This window comes from Plecotus auritus (assembly GCF_963455305.1).
Source record: "Plecotus auritus genome assembly, chromosome: 10".
Taxonomy (NCBI): Eukaryota; Metazoa; Chordata; class Mammalia; order Chiroptera; family Vespertilionidae; genus Plecotus; species Plecotus auritus.
In genome coordinates, this window is record NC_137785.1 from 31,400,406 (window position 1) to 31,413,459 (window position 13,054).

Consider the following 13,054-nt stretch of genomic DNA (forward strand, 5'->3'; position numbering starts at 1 on the left):
GACTGAAAGTAACGTGACGGAAAAAGATATTTCATACAAATGGAAATGAAAGAAGCTGGTGGTGCAATACTTATATTAGACAAACAGACTTTAAAACAAAGGTTATAATAATAGACAAAGAGGAACATTACATGATACAGGGTCAATCCAACAAGGGGATACAAACCTTGTAAACATTTATGCACTTAACATAGGAGCACCTGAATATATAAAGCAAATCTTGAGGGACATAAAGAGAGAGATTGACAGTAATACAGTCATGGTAGGGGATTTTAACACACCATTGGCATCAATGGATAAACCTACCAGGCCAAAAAAATCAACAGGAAATAGCAGCCTTAAGTGGCACACTAGAACAAGTGGATTTCATTGATATTTCAGAGCATGGTCACCCTAAAGTAACAGGATATACATTTTTTCAAGTGGGCATGGAACACATGCTAGGATAGAACACATATTAGAACACCAAACAAGTCTGAATAAATTTAAGAGGATTGAAATTATATCAAGTATCTTCTCTGACAACAATGGTATAAAACTGGAAATCAATTATAAGAGAAAAAAATTGAAAAATACACAAACACATGAAGGATAAATAGCATGTTACTAAACAATGAATGTGTCAACAATGAGGCTAAATGTCATGTTACTAAACAATGAATGGATCAACAATGAGATCAAGGAAGAAATCAAAAGATACTTTGAGACAAATGAAAATGAGAACACAGTAACCTAAAATCTATGGGACACAGTGAAATCAGTCTGAGTAGGGAAATTCAAAGCACTAAAGGCCTACCTTAGGAAACAAGAAAAATCTCAAATAAACAATCTAACCTTACACCTAAAGTACCTAGAAAAAGAATAACAGATCAAGCCCAAAGTGAGCAGAAAGAAGGAAATAATAAAGTTCAGAGTAGAAATAAATGAAATGGAGTCTTAAAAAAACCAACAAGATCAATGAAACCAAGAGCTGATTCTTTAAAAAGATAACCTATTGCCCTAGCTGGTTTGGCTCAGTGGATAGAGCATCGGCCTGCAGACTGAAGGGTCCCAGGTTCGATTCCCGTCAAGGGCATGTATCTCGGTTGCAGGCACATCCCCAGTAGGGGGTGTGCAGGAGGCAGCTGATTGATATTTCTCTCTCATCGATGTTTCTAGCTCTCTATCCCTCTCCTTTCCTCTCTGTAAAAAATCAATAAAATATATTTTAAAAATAAATAAATAAAAAGATAACCTATTAACCAGACACATCAATTAAAAAAGAGAAAAGACCCAAATAAATAAAATCAGAAATGAAAAAGGAGAAGTAACAACTGACACCACAGAAATACAAAAAAAATTTAAGAAAATATTATGAACAGTTACATGCCTACAAATAAGACAATCTGAAGAAATGGATAAATTCCTAGAGATACAATCTTTCAAAAGTGAATCAAGAAGAAACAGACTGATCAGATTGATTACAACTAATGAAATTGAAGTAGTACTAAAAAACAGCCAAAGTCCCAACAAACTAACGTCCTGAACTGGATGCCTTCACAAGGAGTTAAAAAAACATATACTCAGAAAATTGTAAGATACTAAAGAAAGAAGAAGATAAAAATAAATGGAAGCATATATCATGCTCATTAAAATGTTCATACTACCCAAAGCAATCTATAGATTCAAGGCAATTCATATCAAAATGCCAATGGTGTATTTCACAGAACTTAAACAAATAGCCCAAAAATGTATATGGACCAAAAGAGATCGCAAATAGCCACTCAATCTTGAGAAATAAAACACATTTGTAGGTATCATGCTACCTGATATCAATCTATACTACAATTCTATAGTAATCAAAACAGCATCGCACTGGCATAAAAACAGAAATATAGATCAATGGAACAGAATAAAGAGCCCAGGAACAAACCCTTGCCAGTGTAGTCAATTAATATTTGACAAAGGAGGCAAGAATATATAATGATAAAGACAGTCTTTTGAATAAATGGTATTGGGAAAATGGGACAGATACAAGAAAAAAATAAAAATGAAACTAAACCACCTTCTTACACCATAAACAAGAATAAACTCAAAATAGACTAAAGACTTAAATGTAAGACTCAAAAACATAAAACTCTTAGAAGAAAACATAGGCAATAAACTCTTTGACATTTCTCTTAGAAATATTTTTTCAGCTATATCATCTCTAGTAAAGGAAACAAACAAAAAAGATTAAAAAAAATGGGACTACATCAAACTAAGAAAAATTTGCACAGTAAAGGAAGTCATCAACAAAATGAAAAGACAATCAACTGAATGGGAGAACATATTCACCAATAATACATCTGATAAGGGATTAATATCCAAAATTTATAAAGAACTGATACAACTCAACACACACACATACACACACACACACACACACACACACACACACACACAAATTCAGTTAAAAAATGAACAGAGACCTGAATAAGAAGATGGCCAATAGACATATGAAAAGATGCTCAATGTCACTACACATCAGAGAAATGCAAACTAAACCACAATGAGATACAACCTCATACCTGTCAAAATGGCTATCTATACTAATAATAGCCTAGGTCCGTGGTCGGCAAACTGTGGCTCGTGAGCCACATGCGGCTCTTTGGCCCCTTGAGTGTGGCTCTTCCACAAAATACCATGGCCTGGGTGAGTCTATTTTGAAGAAGTGGCGTTAGAAGAAGTTTAAGTTTAAAAAATTTGGCTCTCCAAAGAAATTTCAATCGTTGTACTGTTGATATTTGGCTCTGTTGACTAATGAGTTTGCTGACCACTGGCCTAGGTGGTCCTCATGCCCTCATGCATCACACCCTAACGTTGTCACAAGATGACCGTCACAAGATGGCCATGTGCACAGCAGAGGCAGGGCCCGGTGGAGGAGGCGGGTATTGGCAGGGCAGGGCAGTTGTGAGCGATCAGGCCAGCAGGGGAGGGCAGTTGAGGGCAATCAGGCTGGCAGGAGAGCAGTTCGGCGTCAATCAGGCCAGCAGGGGAGTGATTAGGGGGCGATCAGGCTAGCAGGCAGAAGTGGTTAGGGGCAATCAGGCAGGCAGACAGGCTAGTGGTTAGGAGCCAGTGGCTCTGGATTGTGAGAGGGATGTCTGACTGCTGGTTAGGCCCGATCCCGGATCACTCCTTAGGGCTTCTCCACCTCCCCCTGCTCCTAAGGGTTGATTGAGGCTGGCAGCTGCCACTCGCACCCACTGCTGATGACAGCCCCGCTTGCACCTACTACCAGCACCGGCCCTACTCGCACCCACAGCCGGCACTGGAGCTGCCGCTCACACCTGCTGCTGGCGCCTGGTGCTGGTACCAATCGCTTGGCGCTGTCAGTGGATGCAAGTGGTGGCTGCTGGCCCCCATCGCCCCTGAGGGCTTCTCCATCTCCCCCTGCTCCTGAGGGGCGATCGGGGCAGCAGCCACCGTTTGCACCAGCTGCTGGCGCCGGCCCCACTCACACCTGCTGCTGGCACCAGCCCCAATTGCTTCGTGCCATCAGCAGTGTGAGCAGGGCTGGCGCCATCAGCACGTGGGAGTGGTGGTGGCGGGAGTGGGGCTGCCAGCAGACAGGAGACCGGGGCCCATGGCTGGAGGGGCCAGGCGAGGGTGCAGAGGATGGGCCGAGACCCAACCCTGTGCCCACCACAGCCTTGGGGCCCACAGTTCCTTTCAAGGTGCACGAATTCATGCACTGGGTCCCTAGTCATCAATAAATGAACAAATGACAAGTGTTTGTTCTTTGCAAGGATGTGCACTGTTGGTGGAAATGCAGATTTGTGCAGTCACTATGGAAAACACTATGGTTGGTATTCAAAAAATTAAAAACAGAGCTACTTATTGCAGGAAGCCAATTCCAGCATGTCAGCAGGGCTGAAATCATCTGGCAATGGCTAAAGGCATTTCCCCAAACCTGAAAAGGATGCATAAAATGATTGCTTGCTGCCAGACAGCCCAGGGCATCTTAATCTACATGTTATTGCCTCTTACTGGCCAAACACCTGAACAGCCGTAGGCAAATTCTTCCAATCTGACAATGGATTCTGTGAAACAAACCCTACTCTTTGAAGTGTATTATCTCCACCTTGCCTTAGGACAAATTGTGTTAATAAAAAGCAAGGGGTCCTGAGACAAGGAGAACTTAGTTCCTTTAGCTAAGTCTTCTCTGACTCCCTATAATGACTTTCAAAATTATGTTTCGTCTCTGGACTCTTGATTAATTTATGTACAGAGCCTTCTCCAGGTTTCTGAACTCTTCTAGATGCTGGATCAAGACCACTGGTGTTAAATGGCGCTGGAGACAAGGATGGAAATCTGGAAAAGAAGAATTCGCCTGAGGGGATAAAACACCACCATTGATGGTGGTAAGATTAACTGTGCGTAAAGCCCATGTCAGCTTCGGAAGCCTGTGGATCCGTAAGTGTGTGGGTGGTACTTTTTGTTTAAGTCAGATTATAATGGGGAAGAATTTGATTAAAAGGCAAAATCATAAAGAAATTGGAATATTAAAAGGTACTTTTTAAAATCAGGCTGAAAAAAGAGTGCCATGGTCATCTTTAATGTGGTTTCTTGTTCAAACCATAAAATACCTAATTTGTTTTGAGTATCAAAAGTCTGTAATAAGAAATAAAGCCCCAAAGCCGAATCCACCTCTGGTGCGGAGAGATTCAAAGGCAGCTGGAATCCAAAGAGGACCACACCAAGACACATCATAATTAAAATGCCAAGAGCAAAAGACAAAGAGAGAATATTAAAAGCAGCAAGAGAAAAACAGTTAATTACCTACAAGGGAGCACCCATACGATTGTCAGCTAATTTCTCAACAGAAACTATGCAGGCCAGATGGGAGTGGCAAGAAATTTTCAAAGTGATGAATAGCAAGAACCTACAACCAAGATTACTCTACCCAGCAAAGCTATCATTCAGAATTGAAGGGCAGATAAAGAGCTTCACAGATAAGAAAAAGCTAAAGGAGTTCATCACCACCAAACCAGTATTATATGAAATGCTGAAAGGTATTCTTAAAGAAGAGGAAGAAGAAAAAAGTAAAGAGAAAAATTATGAACAACAAATACATATTTATCAACAAGTGAACCTAAAAATCAAGTAAATTAAAAATCTGAGGAACAGAATAATCTGGTGAATATAATAGAATCAGGGGCATAGAAAGGGAGTGGACTGATAATTCTCAGGGGGAAAGGGGTATGGGGGGGTTCAGGAAGAGACTGGACAAAAATCTTACACCTATGGATGAGGACAGTGGGGGGGAGGTAAGGGCAGAATGTGGGGTGGGAACCGGGTGGAGGGGAGCTATGGGGGGAAAAAGGAGAAACAATTGTAATAATCTGAATAAAGATTTATTTTAAAAAAAGAAAAAAGAAAAAAAACAAAACAAAACAAAAGCAGCTGGAGAGGGCGGACTATCAGCTCTCCCGCAAAAAGGCTACTTAATGCTTCATTAAAATTTTTAGAAGAATGCGTTGGGAAAAGCAAAATTTGGCAAAAATCACCTTAAGTGCTAGTCATTTCTTTGGAAAGCGAAATAGGAAAAAATTTAAAATCTGTCTTTTTCTATTAAGCATGCCTTTAATTGGGACAAGAAACACGACAGATTGAATTTTCCCCCAAAGCACAAGATGTGGGGGAAGGGAGACACCTGGTGATCCTGTAATATGGACGCCCACTCCCTGAGTATGCTAATTTAAAAAGTCTTCTCGCCATGAAAAGTTTTACAAAATTTAGAAATGTGTCTGGGATTTCTGTGCACATGTAAAGAGAGAAGCTAGCTTAAAACAAATGCACGTACCGTCCGATTTCAGATTTTAGAGTTTTGAGCTAAACTTGACTCTCTTTACGAATGCTACAGAATAAAACCCCAAAGACTGTTTTTTCCTCAAAAAGATGGTGGATTTGACCCAGGAAAAAATACAGGCTAGGTTCTAAGCAACGAGATTTGCATTTCCATAATAAAGAGTAGTTTTTAAAATGCTAATGAACTGCGTTCAAAAGTTAACTAACCTTAAAGCCGCCAAGAAAATAAATTCTCTGTTATAAAGTTTTGCCAAAGAAAATGCCTTAAAATAATTATAATTGGATTTAAATCTTATAAAAATTTGTTGAGACATAGATAAATGATATATTAATTAGAAAGATCTAAGTAGCCCAGGTAAAGACTGGCTACACCCTTTGTTAATTAAGAAGGCTGGTCGCCCTTCCCCCAGAAGTCAAGTGGCTAGGCCAAAAACTTGTTTCGCCAGCCAAGGACAAAAACAGTTTTTCATGTAGCAGCGACCTCTTAAAGAAAAAATGTGGTCTTTTTATTTAAAATATATATTTTTATTTTTTTACAGAGAGGAAGGGAGAGGGAGGTAGTTAGAAACATCGATGAGAGAGAAACATTGATCAGCTGCCTCCTGCACACCTCCTACTGGGGATGTGCCCCGCAACCAAGATACATGCCATTGACCGGAATCGAACCTGGGGTAGGCTGATGTTCTATCCACTGAGCCAAACCGGTTAAGGCCAAATGTGGTCTTTTTAAATTAGGCAGGTAGGCCAAAGTTTCCAGCAATCTCTAAGGAAAGAATGTGACAATTTTGCATTTGAATGGCTCCAAACCTGTTTTGCCAGCCTCAAACATGGTTTTCCAGAGCCGCTGGCAACTTAAAAGTTTACTAAATCAAATGATAAAAACTTGTTCAATAATCTGAATTTGCCTCATGAAAAATCTAGAGGACAGAATTGAATCTATTAATTGATTATGTCTTGTATTTTTGAAATTTATTCTTAAAAATATAAAGGTGTTATTAATCTAAGAACTGCTAAATATTTGACTTGCCAGCTCTAAAAGTTTAAGGTTCCAATTAAATTGGGAGAAATTATGTAGTTATGGTAACTAAATGCCTAACGTATAGAAATTTATTTTTGAAAAAAATGATTTTTTGGTTTTCTCTGGAAAAATTAGGAATTCAAAATATATTGCTTATTGGTCTAATTAAAAAAGAGAATTGATTCTGTGGTCTGAACCAAATTTTTAATATAAAGGCCAGTTTAATTTTAATTGATATTCTTTAAGATAATTATAAAAAGTATATAATCTTTAATATATATCTGGTCTTTCCAAGTTAAGTTTCAAGGCTTTCACTGAGGGATAATTTTGGAGCATTTCATGGGCCCTGAAATATTTTCAAAGAATTTGTTCTCTCTTCTTAAAAGTTTTTGAAACTAAACTGATTTAATATAGTTGAAATCATGTGGAAAGTGTTATGCCCAGATTTCGTGATTCCCAAAGACCACGAGGGAGCCGAGTCCGATGCAAAAGCAAAGAGCCTTTTAATCGAGCTAGCTCGAGCTCAGTCCCACACACACACATCCACCGGCACAGCGGTGAGGTGGGGAGAGAGAGAGAGCCCAAGACCCCAAACGCGCTGATTTATAGGGGGCCTGGGAGACGTAGGAGGGGTGAGGTAGTGTGGCCTCCGCTGATTGGTTGGGGTCAGGTTGCACATGGGGGCAGGGCGCGGCTTACTTTCCCTTGCATTTCTATCGGCTAATTCAAAGGTGTGGGTTGGGCTCTTGGAGAGGTTCTAGGGCGGGAACCTGACTCCACGAGGTAGAAGACATGGAACAAAAGGAACATGGAGTCTCCCCGCCCTTTCAGAAAGCTTTATCAAATAAAAATTAACAACTATATTTTACTTATACATAAACTTTAAATGTTATGAAGGTTTTGGCCTTTAATAAGGGCAAAGTAAAGTAACAATATATTTCTTAAATACAGCCAAATTTTTTCAGCAACGGAAATTCAAAAGACAAAAAAAAGCCCTAGTGGCCTGCATTTTAAACAGGCTGGAGGTGGGGCAGCGTTTGTGCCTTGTGAATCAGACGTATAAGTTTACTAAATTTACTTGCTTTACTTTTTTAATAAAAATGTCTACTTAAATTACTTAATAAATTAGCTTTTTAAAGTATAATCAAGGTCTCATATAAATTAAGTTATATGAGAAGCCAATATTTTTCAATTGGATCCTAGTAAAGTCTAAGAAAGTTACCCATAATCCCTCTGTATATGCAAATAAGCAAAAGGGGATACTCTTTAAAAATAAAATTCTAAGCTTAATAAAAAGGAGAAATTTAAAAAATTTGAAATCTCTTCCACTAATATTTACAGGATATACTAAAGATTGTTGTTAAAATACTAAATCTGATGATAATTACAGTCACCATAAATGAAAAATCACTTGAAATATATGGCTTTGCGGCAGTATTTGTTAAAATCTCAAAAAACCATATTTGTTATATTGTTGCTTGGTTTTAAAAAAGAAAGGTGAAAACTTTTAAGAACAAATCTCTAAAAGCTGTCCTGGAAATCTTTCTGGAAGAACATAAAAGAAAGCTTTTCTTCAAATGTTGGGGAAACTATAATTAAAAGTACATATATTTGGTCTTAAAAAGTATGTAATTTTTATTTTTGCATCCCTGGTGAAATTTATGTAAAGTCACTTAAAGACTATTAGCATAAACTTAATTAATATAATTTATTGTCCATAACTTAGGACAAGTAAAGCTAAAAAGTAAACTTTATTTCAGACTAATTTAAATTGGCCATTTGAAATACTTAATGGTCAAGAAAACTTAATTGTACTGGGCAGGCAACTGTTCCTGAAGTATTAACTAAACTTTTTACTGATGGTTCATCTCATAATAAACTTGCTTCACGTGCAATGGTCCAAAGCAGTCATATTTCTATACAGAAAATTAAAAGTTATCAAGACTGCATTGTAAAATTTCCAAAAGCCTCCTAATATTTAAATAAAGAATATCCTGTAAGAAAATTACATCAAGAAATTTTTTACTTTGAAAATTAATTTTTCACTTGTAATGCTGATAGCAAGACACCCATGAAGACACACATGGTGTCAAAATAAGCCAAAGGAAAATTGTTTGGGCAAAAATGACAGGATCCCAAGTCTAATTTATAGAAAAGATTCCTTTATTAACCTTTGGTCAAGAATATATTTGTATATTTCCAGAAAACTCCTCCAAGCCCCTGTGGATTCCTGCAACAACGGATCCCAGAGAGGAACTGACCAGACTGCTTAAGCCACAGAGTAACAGTGGCCCCCAAGACAGAGGAGAAAGAAACAGTCCAGAGATGGAAGATGGTGAAGACACCTTGCCATGCTAGCAGTCAGCAGCTGTGAGTCATTGCAGGTTGTCCAGGACCAAACTAGAGAAGGTCAGATCTGCATTGCCACTGTTTGTCCACCATCCAGAACTAGCATTATCATTGCTGGCATGTACACATAAGGAACTGTTGGACATTGAAATTGGGACTCAAAGAACTGTTGGCCCAGAAAGAAACTGACTACAGACTGATTCCTTTAATACCTGACAGCAATTTAAAGGGACTTTATAGAACTCTATCCTTTCCATTGAATTTAAGAATCTTAAAACATACATTCTTGTTAAATTTATAAAGTCAAAAAGGGTGAGATGCCAGAAGCCAATTCCAGCATGTCAGCAGGGCTGAAATCATCTGGCAATGGCTAAAGGCATTTCCCCAAACCTGAAAAGGATGCATAAAATGATTGCTTGCTGCCAGACAGCCCAGGGCATCTTAATCTACATGTTATTGCCTCCTACTGGCCAAACACCTGAACAGCCGTAGGCAAATTCTTCCAATCTGACAATGGATTCTGTACCTAACCCTACCCTTTGATGTGTATATCTCCACCTTGCCTTAGGACAAATTGTGTTAATAAAAAGCAAGGGGTCCTGAGACAAGGAGAACTTAGTTCCTTTAGCTAAGTCTTCTCTGACTCCCTATAATGACTTTCAAAATTATGTTTCGTCTCTGGACTCTTGATTAATTTATGCACAGCGCCTTCTCCAGGTTCCTGAACTCTTCTAGAGGCCGGATCAAGACCACTGGCAATTTATGACTCAGTATTCCCACTTTCGGGTATATATCTGAAGAAACACAAAACACGAATTTGAAAGAGTATATGTACCCCTATATTCATTGCACAATAGCCAAGATATTAAGGCAACCCAAGTGCCCATCAATAGACAAGTTGATAAAAATGTTATAGTTCATCTTATTTAATATATTTTTATTGATTTCAGAGGGAAGGAAAAGGGAGAAAGAGACAAAGACATAAATGATGAGAATCATTGTTCGGCTGCCTCCTGCACGACCCACACTGGAGATGGAGCCCACAAACCATGCAGGTGCCCTTGACCAGAATTGAACCTGGGACCCTTCAGTCCACAGGCTGATGCTCTATCCACTGGCTAGGACTGTAGTTCATTTTTATAATAGAATATTACTTGACCATAAAAAAGGATGAAATCTGGAACAGCATGGATGGACCTAGGGGTTATTATGCTAAGTGAAATAAGTCAGTCAGAGCAAGACAAATACCACATGATTTCACTTACTTGTGGAATCTAAACAACAAAATAAGTGAATAAACAAAACAGAAACAGACTCATAGACACAGAGAAGAGACTGATAGCTGCCAGAGGTGAGGGGCATTGGGGACTGAGTAAAAAAAGGGAAGCAATTATGAAGTACAAATTGGTAGTTACAAAATAGTCATGGGAATGTAAAATAGGTTATAGGGAAAATAGTCAATAATATTGTAATAACTGTGCCTGGTGCTAGGTGGGTACTATAAATATACTTTCTTTGTAAAGTATATGATTGTCTAACCACTATGCTATACACCTGAAACTAATACAAAATAATATTAAGTGTAAATTGTAATTTAGAAATAAACATTTAAGAATAATAGTTATAACAGATGGGGAAGAGAGGGAGAAAGGAAAAGAGTGCCTATTCAAACAAATAATGGACAAAAACTCATCAAACCTATGGAAAGAACTGAATCTCAAGACAAAGAAGCTAACAGAACACCTAATTATCACAATATAAAAAGGCCTTCTGCAAAGCACATTAGAGTAAAGCTGTCAAAAATTAATGACAAAGAAAGAATTCTCAAGGCAGCCAGAGAAAAGAAGATGGAAACCTATAAAGGCAACCCCATTAGATTATCATCAAATTTTTCAGCAGAAACTCTACAAGCTAGGAGAGTGGAATCAAATATTCAAAATATTGAAAGAGAAAACACCAGCCAAGAAAAATATATCTAGCAAATTTATCCTTTAGATCTGAAGGAGAAATAAAGACTTTTCCAGACAAACAGAAGCTGAGGGAATTTACCTGCATTACAAGTAACTCTGAAAGGTGCTCTTTTACTTGAAACAAAAAGACAGAAGGACACAAAACTGTGAGTAAGATGACTAACAGACAGAAGCAGGAAACTGCAACTCTTGTTCATAATAGGGTATTAAATACTTAAATATAACATAAATGTTAAAAGAGGTAAAAGTATTAAAATAAAGAAAGGACAATTACTACTGCAATTTGGAAATAAATGCACAGCATAAAAAGGGATAATTTATGGTAACAAAGACATAAAAGGGGGGAGACTGAGCTTGTACAGGTGAATGGACAGAAGATGCAATCAGAATAAAAATAACTATTGTACATATGAAACATTTTTGAACAAACCTAATGGTAGCCACAAAACTAAAATCTAGAACTAAGACGCATAACATTAAAAAATAAAAATAAAAAGAGGAAATGGAGGGGCGGAAATCATAGAACATTATCAAACTAAAATTAAAGACAGGAACACAAGGGAAAAGAAACAATGGAGACACTGAGCTACCAGGAAAAAAAAAAAAAAGACAAAATGGCTACAGGAAATCCTCTTATATCAATAATCACCCCAAATTTAAATGGGCTGAACTCGCCATTAGAAGGCACAGGGTAACAGATTGGATTTTAAAAACACACAAAAAATCCAACTATATGCTGCCTTCAGGAGACCCATTTCAGCTACAAAGACTAGCGTAGACTCAAAGTGAAGGTTTGAAAATGATTCTCCAAGCAAATGGCATCCAGAGAAAAGCAGATGTAGCCATACTTATATCAGACAAAATCTATCTCAAGATAAAAAAGGTAACAAGAGACAAAGATGGACATTTTATAATAATAAATGGGACAATATATCAAGAAGACATAACACTTATTAATATATATGCACTCGACCCAAGGGCACCAAAATATATAAAGCAATTACTAACAGAACTTAAAGGAAGAAACTGACAAAAATACAATTATAGTAGGGAAGCTAAATACCCCATTGATAGCAATGAATGAATGCATCATCCAAACATAAAATCAATAAAGAAATATCAGCCCAGCCAGCATAGCTCAGGGGTTGAGCATCAACCTATGAACCAGGTCAGAGTTCGATTCCCGGTCAGGGCACATGCCCAGGTTACGGGTTTGATCTCCTATGTGGGGGGTGCAGGAGGCAGCCAATCAGTGAATCTCTCTCATCATTGATGTTTCTATCTCTCCCTCTCCCTTCCCCCCTGAAATCAATAAGAATATATTTTTTTTAAAAGAAAGAAAAGAAATATCAGCCTCCAATGATATATTAGACCAAGTGGACATAATTGATATTTACAGAGCTTTTCATCCCTGAACACCAGAATATATATTTTTCTCTAGTGCACATGACATGTTCTCAAGGATAGACCATATTTTGGGGCACAAAACTAGTCTTAACAAATTAAAAAAGACTGAAATCATATTCTCTGACCACAGTGCTTTGAAACTGAAAATCAACTCCAAAAAAGAAAGCTGGAAAAAACACAAATATGTGGAGATTAAACAACATGCTACTGAAACACTACTGGGTCAAAGAAGAAATAAAAGAAGAGATCAAAAGATACATAGAGACAAGTAAGAATGACAGTACAACATATCAAAGTCTTTGGGATGCAGCAAAAGCAGTAATAAGAGGAAAGTTTACAGGTTTACCTCAATTAACAACAATCTTTTAAAAATAACCTGACATTTCACCTTAAATAACTAGAAAAAAATAAGAACAAGCAAAGCCCAAAGTCAGTAGACGGAAGAAAAAAATGAAAATCAGAGCAGAATTAAAATAGA